This window comes from Danio rerio, chromosome 19, assembly GCF_049306965.1.
Source record: "Danio rerio strain Tuebingen ecotype United States chromosome 19, GRCz12tu, whole genome shotgun sequence".
Classification (NCBI taxonomy): Eukaryota; Metazoa; Chordata; class Actinopteri; order Cypriniformes; family Danionidae; genus Danio; species Danio rerio.
The window spans coordinates 26,581,316-26,604,247 of record NC_133194.1 but is presented as its reverse complement, the minus strand read 5'-3'; the positions used below and the strand labels follow the sequence as shown (position 1 = coordinate 26,604,247).

General features: G+C 40.7%; 1 protein-coding gene and 1 pseudogene across 13 annotated transcripts in view; one reads left to right on the top strand and one right to left on the bottom strand.

Moving 5' to 3' along the window:
- LOC108180164 (immunoglobulin lambda-1 light chain) overlaps positions 1-22,932 on the bottom strand; it is a 219,336-nt gene that overhangs the window by 103,104 nt on the left and 93,300 nt on the right. The window lies entirely within an intron of this gene.
- LOC103909246 (perforin-1-like) lies at positions 5,114-6,564 on the top strand (annotated as a pseudogene).

Below are 22,932 nucleotides of genomic sequence, written 5' to 3'. Positions count from 1 at the left end.
CCGTCTCCACAAGAACACGAGTCTGTTTTCTGCCTTTATGGAATTGAAATACAGCCATGGTCAAGACGAACTGCTCCATTTCAGTTCAGCATTAGAATGAGGAAGAAAGGTGATTTAAGGTGATTTTTGGTTGTCAGTGCCAGACAGGCTGGTCTGAATATTTCAGACAGTGCGGATCTATTGGGTTTTCACGCACAGGTTTAACAGTTCATGGTCCAAAAGAGAGAAAATATCCAGTGAGCGCAAATGCTTTGTTGACGCCAGAGGTCAGAGGAGAATGGCCAGACTGGTTTAAGCTGATAGAAAGGCAACAGTAACTTGTAGCAATAATTTACAGTTTTAACCCAAAGAATGATCTGGCTGTCAGATAAAGAAGAGCCAGAGATTCAAATACATAAATAAAGTTTACTGAAGATAGTTTCCAGTTTCATCCGCAGAACCCAACTCCAACACTCGCAATGAGTTTCTAAGCCATTCTGCTCACAATCACAATCTAAAAAGCCCATATTATGGGTTTTTTTAAAAATGGCCTTCCATGTAGTGTGTAACACAGCTCTTAGTAAAGTGAAATATCCAGCTAAATTTGTTGCCTCGTTTACTCTAGCTTGCAAATGTATTTAGTTGTGTTTGGCCACCACGTGTACTGTATCAGGTTACTCGCTATATTCTCATATCGCGTGTAAACCCACGTTAAAAACGCAACGCGTGTCGCTTTGTTTACGGACCTCTGTGGATGAGGGTAATGTGTGTATGTGTGTGGGTGTCCTCCTACTCCGAGGGTACTGTGTGTGTGTGTGTGTGTGTGTGTGTGTCTGTTTGTGTGTGCGTGTGGGCGCGCGCGGTGTTGTCCAAGGAGGAGGGTAATGTGTGAGTGTTTGTGTGTGTGTGCACGCACGCGGTGTTGTCCAAGGAGGAGGGTAATGTGTGTGTGTCTAATGTGTGTGTGTCTAATGTGTGTGTCTAATGTGTGTGTGTGTGTGTGTGTGTGTGTGTGTGTGTGTGTGTGTGTAGGCGCGCGGTGTCATCCGAGGAGGAGGGAAATGTGTGTGTGCGTGTGTGTGTGTGCACGCACGCGGTGTTGATCGTCCGAGGAGGAGGGTAATGTGTGTGTGTGTATATGTGTGTGTGTGTGTGTGTGTGCGTCGTTCAAGGTCAAGGGTAATGTGTGTGTGGGTGTGTGTGTGTGTGTGTGTGTGTGTGTGTGTGTGTGTGTACGCGCGCGCGGTGTCGTCCGAGGAGGAGGGAAATGTGTGTGTGTGCGTGTGTGTGTGTGCGCGCGCGGTGTCGATCGTCCGAGGAGGAGGGTAATGTATGTGTGTGTATATGTGTGTGTGTGTGTGTGTGTGCACATCGTTCAAGGTCGAGGGTAATGTGTGTGTGTGTGTGTGTGTGTGTGTGTGTGTGTGTGTGTGTGTGTGTGTGTGTGTGCGTGTGTGCGTGTGTATGTGTGTGAAAAGAGCAGAGCTCGGAGATCTCCTCGCCAGTTCTTGGAGTTTTTGCTCAATAAAATAGTTAGTCGTCTGTATTTTCAAGTCCATCGTTTTTTTTTACATTCACCTACTGGCTGCCAAAATCCACGCCTTACACTATGAAGCGTGTATGCACTCTGACTACTTTTATATTGTTGATTAGCTGCTGAGCAATTCACTCTGTCTCGTGCTAAAGGCAGTCAATGTCAACCAATCGCAACAGACGGTCATCGGTCCAATCAGCGCAGATTAGCTTCACGCTAAGGAGGGTTTTGGGAACAAATGAATCACTGAACGATTCATATGGGAGTCGCTGGTATAATTAGACAAAATAAATGCAGATTACAAGATAAAGAAAGTGTTTTTTGACCTTGCATGCATATTAGACTGTTGTTGGAGACCCTTACAACCAAAATATGACCCTATTTCACGTATAATATGGGCTCTTTAATAAGAATTATACTTTCACATAACGTCATTAACTCTGTCATACATATAGGTGTTCTGACCTGATTGGTTAAAACACAGATAGACTAGTCAATTTCCACATGGGTGCGTGCGTACAAAACAGACATTCTCTAGACTGTTTAAAGCTGACCCCAGACCTATGAAAAAAGATCCACAATGAAATAGAACACACACACTTAAAGTACAATCTGTTTCTTACCCAAGGTTGAGTGTACTCTCAGCCACCTTTATCAAAACTGGTGAAAAAACGATATAATCTACATTCAGGCAGTTATATCCTTATACGCAAAGTCTATTTTGAATAAAAAGTATGATCACTTTAAACAGAATTAACACATAATAATAATATCAAAATCACTTTAGACAGTATAATCTCATATCAGTACGAATACGAAAACAGTTGTACAGTTGTTTTCTATCAGCGAGCCCTTCAGTTCCACTCGAGGTCTTCATGACCTCTGACCTAATTCGAAGGCTCCTATAAATAGAGTTACAAAGAGACAGGCACACACACTGAACATTCTTATATTAAGCAATGGGTTAACTTTATTCATTATTCTAATAATCATATTAATAAAGTAATGAAAAAGAAGAATAAATGTTGATCCACGCTGGGACGGATTGGAAAGCAGAAATCTGAATCCATCAAACTCAAATAACCACTCGTTACAACCGAGGTATGCAGAAGAGCATCACTTAAGGCGCAACACAACCAACCTTGAGGCGGATGGGCTACAGCAGCAGGAGACCACACCGGGTGCCACTCCTGTGAGCTAAGAAGAAACTACAATTCACATATGCTCACCAAAATTGGAGAATAGAAGACTGAAAAAAGTTTCCTAATCTGATGAGTCTCGATTTCTGCTGCGACATTTGGATGGTAGTACCAGAATTTGACGTCAACAACATGAAAGCATGGATCCATCCTGCCTTGTATCAACAGTTCAAACTGGTGGTGGCGATGTAATAATGTGGGGGAAATATTCTTGGCACACATTGAACCCATTAGTACCAATTGAGCACTGTGTCCATGCCATAGCCTACCTAAGTATTGTTGCTGACCCTGTCCATCCCTTTAGGACCACAGTGTACCCATCTTCTGATGGCTACTTCCAGCAGGATAACATGCCATGTCATAAAGCGTGAATCATCTCAGACTGGTTTCTTCAACACGACAATGAGTTACCTGTACTCAAAAGGCCTCCACAGTCACCAGCTCTCAATCCAAAAGAGCACCTCTAGGGTGTGTTAAAACCATAGACTGTAAAATATATGGACGTAGTATCCGTGACGTCACCCATAGGTTTCTAAAGAGCGCAAAAGAAGCCACAAGTAGGCGTGGCCAACCGTCGCCATTTTGTTCACGCGTCATCACACCCATGGCGGGATACCAAACAAGGGCAAAGAGGCGGAGAGTGAGCGGAGCTACAGACACCTGCTGACAGTTTGCTTGGACCTGGTTCAGACACTTTACTTTGGGAGAACGCTTAATACTTTATACTTTATCACCTGTGACTCGTTTGTATTCTGACCACTTGTGCTCGGTTGTATACTATATCAATAAAGTGTTTAGTCTTTTAAAAACACTGCTGTAATACATTGAGCCACTAAACATTGTTCTTATGACATTTTTCAACAGGAGGAAAACGCGAATCACTTCCAAACACTTCAGATGTAGTCTATGTTATATGTAAGACTATTGATGAAATCCAGCATAACACTGTATGACAACGCTTCAGATGACTGTTCTAGAGGCTACAGCTAATCAATCCGTCAGATTCTGGAGTGCATTACAGCTCTAAATATAAATATAAACGATAAATGATCTTAAATAAAACGAATACATGTATAGAGATGGTATATAAGTATATAACTTTACTCACATGTGAAACGGAGGCCACGTGAATGGTTTGTGAGCACAATAACGTGCACTCAGCATGACATTCCATCAAATAAGTGTAGGAAACAAGTCCAAAAGACAGTTGACTGTGTAAAGCCACATAAAACAACAAAGAAATACAATGAATACACCGAGTTCAGTGGCTAAAATGCAGGATTCAGCTGAGGTGACGTGACGGCGACCAACGAGACCTAGCTGTCACTCAAGTGGCCACTCCCTTAATTATGCAAACTTAATATAACTTAATATAAAGGAAACGGATGAGTTCTAAAAAAATTCACCCCCCTCACAGTTGTCATAAAGGGTAATATTACCTGTTTAACCAAAATCTTTTTTTGTACCAGGCTGTAAACACCTTTTTTTCTGCTGTAAAGTTGGCCATTCTAACAGTGGGCTCAATTAAAATTTGCTCTGTTTTGGAGCCAGGAGCGGACAAGACTAGCGGAATTTCGGATGAATTGCAGTTTTAGTTACTTCCGTATTGGCTTCCTGAGAGAGAGCGGGAGGTTGCCGCTTGGTTAAAACGGATGATTCGCATTATGTCAGCCGACAAATCTGCAGCAACTGTGTAATAATTTCAAGTCAATTTAGACCAAAATCTCTGAGAAATATTTCCAGTACCTTGTCAAGAAGGATTAAGGCAGTTTTGAAGGCAAAAGGGGGTCCAACCCGGTACTAGTAACGTGTAACTAATAAAGTGGCCGGTAAGTTTATAGGACTGTGTGAAAGTCTTAGGCCACTATAGTAATGTCGCTAACAAATAAAATGGTTTTAAGGCAGGTATTTCTATCTTTTGGTGCATATATAGGAAATATAATTTTACATTACAGTTTTGTGTACTAATGCTCATTTCAAATGCTGATGTGCAGCAAGCACACACAAATAGAGAGATGAAGCGTCACCCCTCACACTCTTCTCACATTTATATGCAACATGGGAAGTGCTTGATGAACAACCTGTATTTGCTTTTTTGCATGTGGCTGTTCGTCACAAGAAGAGAAGGCTTTGTTTGAGCTTGGGCTGACCATAGTTTACTGTTGCATACTGTTATTGAATTAAGGTGTCATTGTCCTAGTACTGTATCTAAAAATAAAAATAATTTTAAACAACTCTTTGTAAACCATTCTCCCTTTTCAGTTATCTAGCTGCACACTTGTGGTACCGTTGTGATACAGTAGGTTCCCTGTTTTGCTATGTCACACAATCATGTTCCCTCACAAAAGTCAAAGGAAACCCTTTCCTTTTCTCAGTTCTTCTCAGGAAATATATTGGCACTATGACAGCGAGATGTGCTTCTGCAATTGTTGTGAAAGGTGGACATATTATATAGTCCCTCTGCTATGGAAGTTCTTTGTACTTTTTTCCTCAATCATGACTACATGAATACATCCACCTGAAACAGTCCTAAATTTAGAAAAATGCAAGGCAGAGCATCATTTCATTCTTTGGTTAGCATTTTAATTGTTGAAATGGGTGTTGCTAAGAAAATGAAATAAGATAGATGAAGGCAGAACAGAAATGAGAGCCCCGGCCAGAAATTTGGGTGACTATTGATATTCTTCAAGCAATCAAATTACTGCCTGCATTCTATGAAATATTCGCCTACCGCAGGCTGATCTACAAATATGGCACTCACAATACCACAAGTGTAATGTTAGGGGGACACATGAAAGCCATAACAGCCATAAAAACCTGTTAGGCATCAATGAGTGGACTTTCAGACACTGCAATTAAAGACTGTTTGGATGTAGAAGCCTCGGGCATATATAAAGCATTAACTGTGGAGGCAGAGGCACGTTTATGTCAAGAACTTAAACAGAAGTTGGGCACAAATCTGAAGATGAGCAGCAAGTTTAGTGAGCGTCAGACAGAGATAATTGGAGGGAACATAAATGGAGAAGATCTGCTTTTTTCTGGATCATCACACCCAAATGCCCTTAAAAGCTGGCTTGAGTTTTGAAGAGCCTCCCTGATGTTGTGCAGTATACTCTGAAACCCCTCCATTTCTTACTGAGTGCTAAACACCCTGCCAGAAAAGGGCTGAAGAAAGCTGTTGAAGAATACATCATTGAAAATGCCCTCAGGAAGATTTGCTCTGAGCCTTGTAAGCTTGGTAAGAAGTGCAGTGCGAGAGATCCTTGTGTTTGTGTTTGTCAAAGTAGCCGAATTATGAAGTCCAACTGCTGTCCAACTGAAAAAGGGCTCGCCACCCTGAAGGTCTACAATCTCAGAGCCAAAGGTCTGTATGGAGATACATGGTCTCAAACAGATGGTTATGTAGAAATCAAACATCAAACACAAAACAAATGTACTCAGACTATTGATAATAATGACAATTCACGTTGGCCAGAAACATTTAATTTTGGTCATATTAATATCAAAATCGGCAGTACATTAACTTTTGAAGTATATGCCGATGATGACTTCTGGAATCGTGATCATCTTGGTACATGTTATTCTACACTTAAACGTGGAGTTGTTAATGATGCTTGTCCTTTAGATCATGGCACCTTATTTTTCAGCTATGAGGTGAAATGTGCACCCAGTCTAGAGGGCCCACAGTGTGATGAATACATACCTTCACCAATGGTTGCCTCTCTGGCTGACATTTTCAGCTTAAGAAATGGTGTTCTGGTTAAAGACATGCAGAGGCTAGATAAGAACTGGCACATCTGCACAAATTTAAAAACAATGACTACGTTTACATGTACATCAGTAATCAAATGATTTGCCTTAATCTGAATAAGACAGTAATATGATTAAGGTGATTATGAGTTGCTTTTTGAATGTTTCTTTCATGATCCTGTTTGGCATGTTATAGCACACACACTGTAAAGACAAAATCTGTAAAAAATAGTCAAAAGGCTGACAGCAGGGCTTCCAGAGATATTTTTTTAAATTAGAGAAAATAACCATTACAAAAATTACAAGCTAAAACTGTAAAAATACTAAACAGACTTTATTGTCAAAGTTCATTAAATGACAGGTAATAATGTTAATAATTAGCATTTAAACTGGAAAAACTGATCCATTCTGTGAAATTACTAAAAAAAAAAAAAAAAACAACTATCTGGTTAATCACCATAAATCTTAGGTTTTAATGGGTTATTTTGTAAAATTGCTTTACAGTAATTTACTTTTAAAGTACAGTTTTCCATTTACAATAACTAAGAATTTACTGAATAAATCCTTATTTTACAGAAAGATTAGTTATTTTCTGGCTACCTAGAATAATTTTGTAAAAAAAAAAAAAACAGATATTAGTACCTACAATTACCAAGAAATGTTGTAAAAAAAAAAAAAAAAAAAAAAAAACATAGTAAATTTCTAGTATAAAGGACCAAATCTGTAGCTAAACATTTGAATTGCTTAAATACAGAAATATTACTTTAGACAAAATGGAGGATAGCATTTAGAAAAATATAACAAAACAACATTTTCAGACATTATTAAATAGTATATATTTCTATAAAAGTAGCAAGGTGTTATTTACTTATATAACATCTTAATTAAAAGAAAATGGATATTCACAATATTTATCATTGTACAGACATTCTATTGTGTCCCAAATAATTTAAAGAATAGGAAAAACATGTGTAATACATTATTGTGAAGATACAAAAATACAAAGGGACAAATCTGTAAAAAAAAAAAACTAATAGCTGGGCTTCCTGAGATATTCTGCTGAATTAAAAAAAGAAAAACATTTCACAAAACTACAAGCAAAAACTGTAAAAATAAATTTGGCTTCATGGTCATTAATTTTGTACAACTTTCAAGTGAACACAATCAGCATTTTATCAAACATCCTGACTCTTTCAGGTCAATAAAAGCTGTGAACTGCTGCTATGAGTTTAAAGCTACAAAATGCATCTATTCATCCACCCACAATAAACATACTTCACATGGCCATGGCAGTCATTCACAGCCATCATAAAAGAAGAGCCAGAGTTTTTATTTATGAAACTGATTGTGTTGATCCGAAAAAAGAGATACACATACATTTAGGATGGCTTTAGGGTGAGTAAATCATGGGCTCATAGCAACGTCAGATTATTACAACAGCTTAAACCGTCAAATGTCAGTGAAAATGTATTTGTTTTTCCAATGCAAGATGATGACTTGCATTCTGTTCAGTTTATTCATGACAACTCTCAGTGGTGCATGCTGAATTAGTCTGAGAATCTTGATAGTACATGCTGGAAGGTCTGACTGCAGTACAATAGTGCAGCCAGAAGGAAACAAGAGCTTGGACAAGTGTGGGCACTCACATATACAGTTAGGTCCATAAATATTTGGACACCGTCACAATTGAAACATTTTTGGCTCTATACATCAACACAATGGATTTGAAATTAAACAAACAAGAAGTGCATTAACTGCAGACTGTCAGCTTTAATTTGTGATAAAGTATGTACATCCAAATCAGGTGAGCGGTGTAGGAATTACGACAATTTGCAAATGTGCCTCTCACTTGTTAAGCATCCAAAAGCAGGGCTGGACTGGGGCAAAAAATCGGCCCTGGCATTTTTTGAGTCAGAGCGGCCCACTACATTCAATCAAAATGCTATCTATCTATGCACGTCCAATATGTTTATCAGCTCCTATTTCATAAAACACAAAAGCCATATATATGAAATAAATAAATAAACTTTAATTTCAATTTAATTTCTGTAAACTGTCCATAAAGATTTTTGTTAAGTTCTAAAAATACACTATTCACCTTAGTCCCTTATTTATTAGGGCTTGTCACCGCGGAATAAACTGCCAACAATTCCTGCATGTTTTATGCAGCAGATGCCCTTCCAGCCACAAACCCAATATCGGAAATCACCCATAAGCACTCATACACTACAGCCAATTTAGCTTATTCAATACACTATTCACTCAGCCTATATTCAATAATAAACATAACAAAAACTGTCTGCTAATGCATGGGTAAATCTTCAAAGGGAACAGTATACTTTATAACCTCATTCTCCTCATCTTGCATGCTAATTCACTATCTAAACCAGGGGTCTCAAACTCAATTTACCTGGGGGCCGCAGGAGGCAAAGTCTGGGTGAGGCTGGGCCGCATAAGGGATTTCACAAAAAAAGGTCCTCAAATGTCATTATTAACAGTTTTAATTGTCTTCTGAACATGAAGTGTCCTGAACATTAATAGAACATTGAGTGAAGATTATGAACAGTTCTTCTGAACATGGCATCTTTTGCGTACTCCTTACTGCCAGAGACTTGACAGAGCTTCTTCTCACAAATCTGAACAACATTTGGCTTTAGAGCGGAAGCAGTTGAGACCCTCAGTATGGCTTGAAGATGATCATCATTAAGTCTAGACCTGTACTTTGACTTATTAAAGTTCAAGGTGGAGAATAACATCTTACACAAATATGTGCTCCCAAAAAGGCCAAGTCCTAGTGAAAAAAGTGGGGGAACTCACTCAAAACTTCCATTCCCTGCACCTAAAAAAAAGGCGTATATATGTATAAATAAAACACCCCCACCCCACTCCAGGTACATCAGTCTGTACCAGTCTGTATCTACCTATAATATATAGATGCAGGCTGTAGCTAAGTGGCAGGCAGGGGCGGGAACAGCTTACCTTGGTTCTTCCCGCCCGTCACAGCGTCTAACAAAGGGGCGGGGTGCGTGGTGACGTCACCGGCATCCCCGCTCCTTTGTTTACACGGCGGGTGGGGAATGCCAGTGACCGCTGTGTACGAATAGAATCAGCGGAGCGGGAAGCGCTATCTCTCCCCGCTCCGCTGATTCTGTCAGTGTACAGCGGTCGGCGTGGGCCACAAAATATTGCACCGAGGGCCGCAAATGGCCCGCGGGCCGCGAGTTTGAGACCCCTGATCTAAACAATGAAAACACAATATAAGAAAATCTGTTTCATTTTGATATTATGATTAACAGACACCAAACAGCCTTGTGTAGCTACATATTTATATGAGCGTCATCTTCACTCTGCATTCTTATAACAAAACAGGTCTTTAACATAACTGTCTCCTTTCATTTTCATTGAAAAGAACGAACTTTACCCTGTCTCTTTTGCAGATTATTAGTTTTAATAATAAATAATGGCCATTAAAACAGTATAACGTACAATAAATTGATACGATAAAAGTAAGCAATCAATTAATGTGCAGAATCAGTGTACGTGGCAACATAAATTAATATATTAGCTTATCTTTGCACTCAGCCAGTTACCTGAGAACAAGTGATTCAAAAGACAGAAGAGTTGTTATATAGAGACAAGATCAATTCAATATCACGTTTAACAACTATAGTGAGATGATATTCTAGCAGTAAATCTCTGATGAATTGTCCGACATGCACCATATTCTCACCTGGGGTTTATGCTCACCCGCTGAACTGGCTGCAGCTCTTGGCAGAGTGTGCGTGGTCACGTGATTTGCGTTTTTAGCCGTGTACTAGAATGAACGGAGAACTCTTCAGAACCGCTAAATGAAACACCAGTGTGTTTCCCGCGATTTCTCTGCGCCTCCCTTCCGTTTCTTCTTTCTGACTCTCGACTATTTCGACAAATACACACAGACGATGCACGCTCATACAGAGCCCAAAATAGGAGCTTGTGATTGGGCCAGCCCAATGTCAATAGAGAAAAGAACCAATGGGCTGCAGAGTGTCACATGGGCCGGCCCGGTCTGTCTGTCCGGGAAAAAAGCATCTACTTTTAGATAGTCACAGATCACAGCATCGTCAATTAATAAGGCAGACAAAAATGATAGGCTGCTAAGCCTTTTATGGGCCGATCAGATCATAAGACGATGATCAGCCCGGCCCAAAAAGTACGTCGGCCCACCGGGAATCTGCCCGGTCTGCCAGATGGCCAGTCCGCCCCTGTCCAAAAGTAATTGGACAGTTGGCTTCTACGTTGTTCCATGGCCAGGTGTGTGTTATTCCCTCATTATCCTAAGTACAATGAGCATATAAAAGGTCCAGAGTTCATTTCTAGTGTGCTAATTGCATTTGAAATCTGTGACTGTTACTTTCAACTCTCAAAATGAGATCCAAAGAGCTGTCACTATCAGTCAAGCAAGCCATCATTAGGCTGAAAAAACAAAACACACCCGTCAGAGAGATAGCAAAAACATTAGTGAAAACAACAGTTTGAAACAATTTTTTAAAAGAAACAACCCACCAGTGAGCTCTGCAACACTAAAAGACCTGGAAGACCATGGAAACAACTGTGTGACTAAAGAATTCTTTCCCTGGTGAAGAAAACACCCTTCACAACAGTTGAACAGATCAAGAACACTCTCCAGGAGGTACAGTAGGTGTAGGTGTGTCAAAGTCAACACATTAACTCACATATACAGTTAAGTCTATAAATATCAGGACATCAACACAATTTTAACATGTTTGGCTCTATAAACCAACACAATAAATTTAAAAAGAACAAGAAGAGCTTTAACAGCCATATCACCCTGTAGCCCAAGACCGGTTACTCACTAAAGCTAAGCAGGGCTGAGCTTGGTCAGTACCTGGATGGGAGACCACATGGGAAAACTAGGTTGCTGTTGGAAGGGGTGTTAGTTAGAAAGTCCAGCAGGGGGCGCTCAACCTATGGTCTGTGTGAGTCCTAATGCCCCGCTAAAAGTGAAGGGGACACTATACTGTCAGTGGCCGCCGTCTTTCGGATGAGATGTTAAACCGAGGTCCTGACTCTCTGTGGTCATTAAAAATCCCATGGCACTTCTCGTAAAGTAAGTCCGGTGTCCTAGTCAAAGTCCCTTAATTGGCCCTCACGATCATGGCCTCTCAATCATCCCCATCCACTGTATTGGCTCTATCACTGTCTCTCCACTCCACCAATAGCTGGTGTGTAGTGAGTGCACTGGCGCCGTTTAATATTTAAGAGCAGGATGATCTTGACCACCTTCAAAACCCGGCAAGCTATCCAGGAGTTTGGTCTGTGTGAGAAAGTAGAGGTTGAGCATTCATTATTTTTTATAAAATAAATACACCTGTCTGATGAAATGTTTGTTTTTTCAAATGAAAAAATACATACTTAAAAGAAAGATTTTTAATAATAGGCCCACATTAAATTGTCTGTTGACATATGAAATTAATGTAAACACCAAAGATATCAATGCCAATAATAATTCCTTGTCTTTGATACTGGCTCCTGAATTTCAATTATTTTATTATTGTTCCTTATGCATCACCACATGCATCACCAGCATGTCAAGCATTCTGTATGCTTTCAGTTTTATTGTTTTATTCTGAAGTATTACATTTGGTTTTGAACATAAAGACAGTCAGTGCCTTAAAGTATTGAAAACTATACCCAAACCTATCGAAAGGTAAAAGTTCTCGTTTTACTCACACCTGTGTTTTAAAAAGTAATATGAAAGAAAAACACCTTGGAAGTTTACAAAAATGAGTGGATTTTCCAATTATTCATTATCTAAAAAAATGTATGTAGAACATAAAACAAATCTCCATGCTTTAACTATTAGCTTTAGCTTCAGTTTAAAATGACAATGACTGTGGTTATATTACATAACATGTGTTTGTGTGTAAAACTGAAAATTATACACAAGGAACCATTGGATAAAAAAAGAAATAAACCACTACATGACATTTTGTTGTATTTTCATGACATGAGAAAACTTGACTATGCTCATTACAAATTTAAATAGAGGACATCTAGAACAGTGGTACACAGGCTTCCTTCTGGTGGTACGCGGAGGAATGAAATATGTCATGTACATGCTACACACATTTAATAATTTATCAAAAATGATGTATATAATATGCCGTTATTGACATATAGCCTATATTTCTGAGGTAATCAGCCACGTTTTTTTAACTGTGCAGAGTTGTAGCTGCTTTACTGGGCCTACTATGGTACTGTATTTCAATACTGCTAATTTTTGGTGGTACTTGGAGAGACAATTTTTTTCTGAGGTGGTACTTGATAAAATAAAGTTTGAGAACCACTGATCTAGAAGAAACACTGTCTTCTTAAAGGGCCATGAAACTCCCTCGTTTCAGCAGGGTGTTTTCACACCTCTACTTTGGAAAAAGTCAGAAAAGTGGGCGTGTCCAGCTTTGTTTAGGGGGGAGTGTCGGAGGAAGAAAAGAGGCTTGGTGTGGGAGTGTCTATTTGGACGCGCTGAATTTCAGAGTCAAAACACACACCCACAGCAGACAAAGGGACTGTGTTTACATGGACATCTGTAGTCGAATTATTTGCCAAATTATTAAATGGTGGACTTTAACTGCAGTTTGGCTCTTTTATTCAGGGAATTCATTCATGTCCCTCGCGACAAACGAGATATTTGATTCGAGAAACTGCTCTAAGCGTGTATTTTCATGCAATGTTTGATACCACACGGCGAATGAGAGAAAAAAAAACTCAGCATTTCCCGGAAACTTAGATGCACTCGGCAGGTAGCGTCAGAAAGCCACGTGTGTTATTCACGAGTTCACACTTGCATTCGTTTAAGTATAAAGCATATTTGGCGTGCTGTCCGGGGGGAGGGCTCTGAGCTCGAGGAGACACCCCAACTCGAGTTATTCCCCATATCAGGAAACAAAGAGGAGTTGGGATTCGAGCAAAGTATCTAGCCCGGCCCCAGAACGCTCCCCCCCGAGAATGCAATGCAAGAGGTGAGGTGACGGGGTGGTGGAGGGATGCTAAAGTCGTGAGATGCTGCAGGTAAGACAGCTTTGGTATATATAGGGGTTGCTCAAGAACTGATTTGATGATGGGATAATTGTCAATGACGTATTCGATACTGAAACTTCTGCGCATGCTCCTCCCGAAATTTGTTTACAAAACATCACTTCACGAGTTCACACTTGCATTCGTTTAAGTATAAAGCATATTTGGCGTGCTGTTCGGGGGAGGGCTCTGAGCTCGAGGAGACACCCCAACTCGAGTTATTCCCCTTATCAGGAAACAAAGAGGAGTTGGGATTCAAGCGAAGTATCTAGCCCGGCCCCAGAACGCTCCCCAAAACGCTATTTGGTTACAGGACAGCAGCCAGACAATGTGCAAGCCCAACAAAATTTGCTGATCTTAAAAATTTGGGGGGGTGCTGTAGAGTTATAACGTATGTTTTTCGGGAGGAAGCATTTGCTTTGTTGATAGTGGTGCATGATGAATGTCTCCAGCAAAAGTGTCTGCTCCAACGGGAGACGGGCGTCTTCCGTAGGAGCGGTCACTGCATTAGCAATGGTGTGTGTTAAAAGTATGCATCCCCGTAATAGCTGTCACTGTGCTGACATTGGTGTATGATGAGGTATGCGTCTCAAATAGGAGTGGTCACTGCGCTTGCAGTGGTGTATAATAATACGGTGTACGTCTCCCGTAGGAGCGGTCACTGCGCTTGCAGTGGTGCATAATTATAAGGTGTACGTCTCCCATAGGACCGGTCACTGTACTAATAGTGGTGCATAATAATAAGGTGTGTATCTCCTGTATGAGGTATGAGTGGTCACTGCCCTAGCGGCAGTGTGTAATAAGGTGTCCGTCTCCCGTAGGAGCAGTCACTGCGCTTGCAGTGGTGCATAATTATAAGGTGTACATGTCCCGTAAGGAGCAGTCACTGCGCTTGCAGTGGTGCATAGTTATGAGGTGTACGTCTCCCGTAGGAGCGGTCACTGCGCTTGCAGTGGTGCATAATTATAAGGTGTACGTCTCCCGTAGGAGCAGTCACTGTACTAACAGTGGTGCATAATAATAAGGCGTGTGTCTCCTGTATGAGGTATGAGTGGTCGCTGCCCTAGCGGCAGTGTGTAATAAGGTGTGCGTCTCCCATAGGAGCAGTCACTGTGCTTGCAGTGGTGCATAATTATGAGGTGTACGTCTCCCGTAGGAGCGGTCACTGCATTAGCAGTGGTGCATAATAAGATGTGCGTCTACCGTAGGAGTGGTCACTGCACTAGCAGTAGTGTGTAATCAAGTGTGTGTCTCCCGTAGGAGCAGTCACTGCGCTTGCAGTGGTGCAGTGGTGCATAATAAAGTGTACGTCTCCAGTGGGAGCTGCCACTACACTCGCAGTGGTACATAATAGTAAGGTGTGCTTCTCCCATAGGAGCAGTCACTGTGCTTGCGGTGGTGCAAAATATTAGGGTGTGTGTCTCCCGTATGAGTAGTCACTGCCCTAGTAGCAGTGTGTAATCAGGTATGCGTCTCTTGTAGGAGCGGTCACTGCGCTTGCAGTGGTGCATAATATTAATGTGTGCATGCCCCGTAGGAGCGATCACTGCGCTAGCAGTGGCGCATGATAATAAGGTGTGTGTCTCCTGTAGGAGAGGTCACTGCACTAGCAGTAGTATGTAATAAGGTGTGCATCTCCCGTAGAATCGGTCACTGCGCTTGCAGTAGTGCATATTGATAAGGAGTGTGACTCCGGTGGGAGCGGTAACTACACTTGCAATAGTACAAAATGATAAGGTGTGCGACTCCTGTAGGAGCAGTCACTGCGCTTGCAATAATACAAAATGATAAGGTGTGTGACTCCTGTAGGAGCGGTAACTGCGCTTGCAGTGGTGCATGATAAATAAGGTGTGCGTCTCCAGTGAGAGTGGTCACTGCGCTAGCAGTGGTGCATAATAATAATAAAAATGTGTACGTCTATCGTAGGAGCAGTCACTGCGCTTGCAGTGGAGCGTAATAAGGCGTATGTCTAGAGTGGAAGCAGACCCTGTGCTTGCAGTAGTACGTAATAGGGTGTGAGTCCCCAGTGAGAGAGCATCCTTATAATAGAACTCCTTGAAGGGGTTAATGACCAGGATTAGGAAAGTTTTAGGGGTTGAAATAGTAAAAGGGGGGCAATGATGGCGCATTTCCACTGACTTTTCAGTTTAATTTCTGTGGAAAACGTAATTGATAGTATTAAAGGAACTTAAGGTAGTGCGAGGAGCATTGAGTAGTAGCCGAAAGTTTGAATGGAGTTCCATGGCTTTTATTGAATGCAATTACGACTTGAATCGCTGTGAAAATAGATGGGGTAAGCTAGTCATGGGATTCTGGATGATTTCTGAGCTGAAGTTGCTTATCGCTTGGTGTTATTATTAGTTCATAATTACTTATCAAATTTATTTAATTAAACGATTTATTTTATATACGCGTGTTGTCTATGTAAACGTTAATAACGTATTTAAGTTTATACATGTTAAGTACCTAGACGATGAATCTAAGAAAAATAGTCTAACGTGGCCCAGGATCACAGGTGGAAGCGAAAGAGAAGAGTGGAGGGGCTGCCGGTGTTAGTGACGACAGCGGAGGCAGCTTCACGCTGGAACTTGCGTCAGGGCCTGAAAGAAAGTTGGGGACTAGAGCCGTTTGCGGAGGCGTGCTCACGCTACTGATGACCCTAGGATCACAGGTGGGAAGAAAAGAGAAGAGGGGTTGCCGGCGTTAGTGACGTCAGCGGAGGCAGCCTTGCGCTGGCACTTACGTCGGGGCCTGATAGAAAGTTGGGGACTAGAGCCGTTTGCGGAGGCATGCTCGTGCTACTGATGACTCTAGGATCACAGGTGGGAGGAAAAGAGAAGAGGGGCTGCCGGCGTTAGTGACGTCAGCGGAGGCAGCCTCGCGCTGGCACTTACATTGGGGCCTGACAAAGTTGGGGACTAGAGCCATTTGCGGAGGCATGCTCGCGCTACTGATGACCCTAGGATCACAGGAGGAAGGAAAAGAGAAGAGAGGAAAGCTATCGGCGCTAGTGACGTCAGCGGAGGCAGCCTCACGCTGGAACTTGCGTCGGGGCCTGAAGAAAGTTGGGGGCTAGAGCCCATTGCGGAGGCATGCTCATGCTACTGATGGCCCTAGGATCACAGGTGGAAAGAAAAGAGAAGAGAGAAGGGGCTGCCGGTGTTGGTGACATCAGCGGAAGCGGCCTCACGCTTGAACTTGCATCAGGGCCTGAACAAACCTGGTTAATCTGCAAGCGGCATGAAGGAAGAGTCCGCTTATTAGGTGGTGACCTGTTGGTGATGTATGTAATAATGTTTCCGGGTCCAAGCCGCCACTCATTTAAGTTGAGAAATTTAATAGTTTATGATCACTTTAAATTCTTATCACACAATAAAGTTAATTTTATACAAAATCAGTGTACGCAACCATTGCTTGCTGCATAACAATTACCAAAAACTTAACAATTTATAAAATTTAATCACTTTCTGCCCGTCAGATATGAGGTGTGGACGTATGCACTGTGATAGTGATTTTAAAAGTAATAAATCACTTTGTAAACATTATAATTAACATTTCTTGAGTCTCCCCGTGCAGTAAGTTGAGAAATTATTTGTTTATGATCAATTTTAAACATATTACACTATAAGTTAGTTTATACAAAGTCATGTTGTACGCAACCATTTTTGGGCTTGCTGTGTAACAAATACCAAAAATTTTAACAATTTATAAAAATTAATCACTTGCATCATGAATGAGGTGTAGACATATATATTGTGATCATGATATTCGAAAGTAATAAATCACTTTGTAAACGTTATAATTACCATTTCATGGGCCGTAGCGGAGACGTGCTCACGCTGTCATAGCGAATTGGCCGATGGTGGCGCTTCGCCTGTAGAGCGGTGGCCTGGCACTCGCTTGATCTGGGCTGGTGGTTTCCAACTGGGGAGCGGCTCAGGGTGTGTTGCCGGTGTCTGGAAGAGCAGCGGCGTGGCAGGCCTAAGTTAAGACAGCGGATTCTGTTGATATGCTCTGCCGAGTGCTGATGCGCTGGACGTCGGCTTGGAGTTTGCAAGAGGAGCCGTGTCATCCTCATGGAAATTTGCTGTTTGGACAATTCTACAGCGATTGGATGTGCCAATACTAAAGTCGTGAGATGCTGCAGGTAAGACAGCTTGGGTATATATAGGGGTTGCTCAAGAACTGATTTGATGAAGGGATAATTGTAAATGACGTATTCGATACTGAAACTTCTGCGCATGCTCCTCCCGAAATTTGTTTACAAAACATCACTTCCGGTCACAAAATCCTACACGAGGTTATAGTTTGGTTGTAGTGCTAACTTGTGACTCCAGATGAGCTCTCACAGAGAGAAAATTAAAACAAAACTTAACGGCAGCAAACTATAAAAGCAACACTTCACGCTTGTTTTGCCAACACAACGTGGCGTCTCTGTCGTCTAAACACTGTGACAGTAATGAATATTAATGAAGTTGCACAATAGAGCACGCTGATTGGTTTGAACCAAGCCTTACTCATGCATTAATGCAGCACACTGTAAGACGTAATAAGACTCTGGCACAGACGTCCAGTCTGCACGCTGGAATACATGCTATTATCTCATGGCCGTGACGCAGCTTCAAAAATTCGTTTCAAACCGGAAGTACGAATTTGCTTAAAATAACGCAAAAACAACCAATTAACACTTTTTAGTGAAATATAGGTGTCCTAATAGTGTTTTTAGCAGTGTGGGACACATATACCTCTGTCAACAGCTCAAAAAATGTGTTTTGGTGTCCCCTGGACAAAAACCAGCAGACTGAGGAACAGCTTTTTCCCCAGACTCAGAGTTGTCACTCTTTTGAACTCTGCCCCTTAATGACTCTTTTGCTCCCCAATACACCCCCACTCTCCTCTAACTTATACTCCTCGCAATCACTGCACTATTTAACATTTGCACATATTCATTGCACTACACTGCACTGACTCACTTGTTTGAACTGTACATACCCACTGGACATTGACATTTGTAATTATGTACACCCACTGTACATAAACATTTGTAATTATGTTTATCTATCTGCACACTTCTGATTATTAATAGCAGTATTACCAGTAAATATTTTCAGTAAATATTTTCATTTATTGTAAATTTCTGTCAATAGCTAATACAACCTGTATTTAATGTTTATAGTACATCCATCTGTAAATATCACCATAGTTTTTCTATAACTGCACTTTATAACTTATATCTGTATCCTGCAATTGCTGCTAATGTACTGCTGGTTAGACCTAAACTGCATTTTGTTGCCTTGGATTTGTACATGTGTAATGACAATAAAGTTGAATCAAATCTAATCTAATCTAAATTTTTTTAAAATAATGACAACTACAAAAGCTGATTTGAAAAGTTGACTAATCACCTGAATTGCCATGCTTATCTGCTGTAGATCTCTAATCTTTCTACACAACCTGAAACCAAAAATACACATTACAGCCTGTTAAAACAATCATCTGGAAGCTGAGCAGAAGAGGTTAGACAGTAATGTCTAAAGCAGAAGAGACAGTAATGTTTTAGTACTCTATGTGATTTTAGTTACATTTCTAAAAAGGAAATGTGTATTACTTTGACTTAGCTGCATCTTATTATGTCTACGTACAGTAACTGTCCAGGATACATGCAATGTTCATAATCAAAGATTCAGTATGCAATGAAGTTTAATTTCTTATCAGAACACAACATTTATATTAATTACTATACATTTTAAGATTAACATATGCACTTAAACATGCATAACTTAAATTTATGTGAGCAAATGTATTTTGTGTGTAAATGCAATGATCTTTAATCGTAAGTACGTCACAGGCAATTTGCTCATCATTATTCCAGCGGCCCACCAGCGGCTGCCGCCGCTTTTCCGACGGTGGTCCGCCATTGGACTGCTGGTTTTAAATAAGTGTCTGTTGGTGGCCCACAGTCGGTCAACAGGTTATTTTTAAATATTGTTTTAGCCTGTACAATTGTATTCAGTATTAATATGTCCAATAATGAAATAAAGTACACAATACTTAATCATTACAAAATGTATTTATAATACTGCATAACGAACATACATTTAACATAGATATTGGTGAAATGTTTCAAAAACACATACATTGACAAATATAACAAAATAAATATAAAATACATATAAACTACATACAAATATAAAAGAACAACATACAACAGTTACGCTTTACAGTAGTTTAATTAGTTAATGTTAACGGTTTAACTAATATAAACTAAGTATGAACAATACTTGTACAGCATAATTAATGTACAGCATTTACTATTGCAAGAATAAAATCCAAAGTCATGCTTGTTAACGATAGTTAATACATTGTGAGTTAACATGAATAAACAACAAACAACTTTTTTACCATTTACCAACATTAGCAAAGATGAATAAATATATATATATATATATATATATATATATATATATATATATATATATATATATATATATATATATATATATATATATATATACAGTATATATATACAGTATATATATATATATATATATATATATATATATATATATATATATATATAAACTATTAAAACATTATAACATTATAAATAAATATGTATTATTTATCAGTTAACATTATTATAAGTATTTATTATAATATTATATTATATTATAACATTATTATAACATTTAATGTTATTATAAAAAACATAAAAATAAATTACATTGTGAATAAATATTAACATACATATTACAATAAATGTAAACATGCATTATTATTACAAAATCAAACTGTAAAACATCTGGAAGTTATTAATAACTACAGTGGGGCAGCACAGTGGCTCAGACTGTCACCTCACAGCAAAAAGGTTGCTGGTTCGAGTCCCGGCCGGGTCAAATGGCATTTCTGTGTGGAGTTTGCATGTTCTCCCTGTTTTGATATGGGTTTGCACTATAGGTGAATATGAACATAAGCCCCTTTCACACATACAGACCATACAGGTGTGTATGTGTGAACAGGTCCTTTTTGAAAATACCGGAAAATTCGTTCTGGCAATTTTCTGGAAAGAGAAGTTGTAACATTACCGGTAGTTTGCCAGAATGCTGCATTGTGTGAATGCAGAAGGAAGATTGCCGGAAAGAGCGCGTGCACGTCTAGAACATGCTGACATGTGACGTCTACTTTAGCCAATCAGAACAATCAGATGCATTCACGTCCGTGCGGTTTATGAAAATATGAAAATTTGAATATTTAACCAGACATATTTAGCTGCTGGATGTTAGTCAGATAATGCTTATATGTTCATCTTAATGCCAACAGTGTAAATAATTATCGATAAGATGCTTATAATAAGCCGTTGTTTGTTTACCCTCAAGCTTAGCGTGTGCCCGTGAAACATCCCATGAGCGCCAGCACGCATACATTTCATGTGCATCTCGAGATGCAAAAGTGTTTCTCTATATTTCATCAAAGCTGTTCACAACACTGATCCATCCACAGAGTTTGTAATTTAGTCAAATGTTTACAAACACAAGCCCAGCCATTTAGAGCTCATTTCTGGTTAATGATGTCAGAATTTACCGGTATTTTTAATGGATGTGTGAATGCTCTTTTCCGGAAAAATTCCGTAACGTCCTCGCCTGTGTGAACAGCGCTTTTTTGAATTTACTGGTAAAGTCGCTCCGGAAATTTTCCAGATATTTACCGGTATCACTGTGTGAAAGGGGCTACTGTCTTAAGGTGTGACACTTTTATGTTGTGACACCGTTTGACGGTGTGACACTTTTATTTTGACGGGGCGCCACCTGAAATCTTGCCTAGGGTGCCAAATTGCTTAGGGCCGGGCCTGTGAAGAGTAATAAAATGGGCCAATGAAATGCCAATAAATTGGCAGCGCCCAGTGGCAGCAGTCAAAATCAGTTGAGTATAAGAATGCCAGACATGCGTCGCTCAGCACCTTTTCTAGCTAAAGAAGATGAACTACAACTGTCCGAGGCGCAACCACTGTGGCGAAGGAACATCCCTTGGGGAACGAGGGTGACGTAGTAACCATTTTGTTCACCATCGTAATGTATGGAAAAATGCCACAGTGGATGAACCTTACCATGTCACTGGTGAGAGGTTTGCCGGGCTCCAGCGTGAACGCACCATCATTACCAGAGGTGTAGCCCTCCAATGTGTGCTCTGCCCCTAACTTACCTTACTTATCTGTAAAGGGCTTAAAGGCTTATTTATATGTTTGAAAAGTTGTAAAAATTTCACCTAGTTAGGTTCTAGGAATTTCAAAATATTACAGTTTGTTGGTAAAGCTTGTCAGTCCCAAATGGGGAGGATGTTGTGGAGGCCACCTGCTGCCCAAATGGGGAGACCTGATGGCAGGAAGACATACGGAATAACAATGGGAAGGGTCAGTACACATATGAGCAATGGTTAGCGGAAGACATAGGCCTGCCTGGAGAGGGGGGACTATACTGTGACTGAGTGAAGCATATGCGATCGCCAGTGGGGATTGTGCATAGCAGGCACCTAAACCCAGAACACAGGCTGACCAAATTGGCATGCCACTATCCAGTGGGCTAACCTCTGTTTAGATACAGTACTTCCCATCTGCTGATCATAACAGAAAAGGAGCTGTTTAAAGTCGAAAGCTCTAAATGTGGTAACGTAGCACAGAGTGCGAACAGGATGCAGCAAAGAAAGGGGCTGGGTCTGCCTACTCCATGGGCAGCGATTGCAGGTTCACTACATAGTATGAAAAATGCAGGATAGGAATGCCTCGGGCACCTAGGTGGGCCGGGGTCTCAGGAAAACGTGAGAGTAGGCCAGCCTAAATTGCTGGCACAATTTGCTGATCAAAAATGCCTCCGGATATCCGACCCTCTTGACCCATGCCAATGCGATCAGCAGAGCTGTCCACATGGACAGAAATTTTAAAGATACTAAGTCGATTGGATCGAGAAGACCTTGTCTACAAAGAGATCTCCAAGAGGGCATGAAAGGGGGACAGGATGGAGTTAATCATCTAGCATCTCACGCCTCTGGGGAACTATGTAATGAGGCAATGCTTTCCCAGTGCATGGCCATCCCCGCGTCCTCAGAGTTTGGAGTATTAAAACCCACCCCTCAGTGCGAAGGGGACAACCTCTGCCCCAGACAACTAAAAGAGGACAGCATCACACTGATCTGGCATGTCCAGGGTCCTTTTCGAAGGAAAGCACACCACACAGCAAATAGACTCAAATAGACCTCAGGGCAAAAACATGCCTCAAAAAGGGTGCTCTAGCCTGAGTGATGGTGTTAACCACCGAAGCGATAGATCACCCAATTCCCCCATGCTCCACCTATGGACCACATGTGAGGTTACAGAGATCTGGGTGCAGATGGCAGATGATG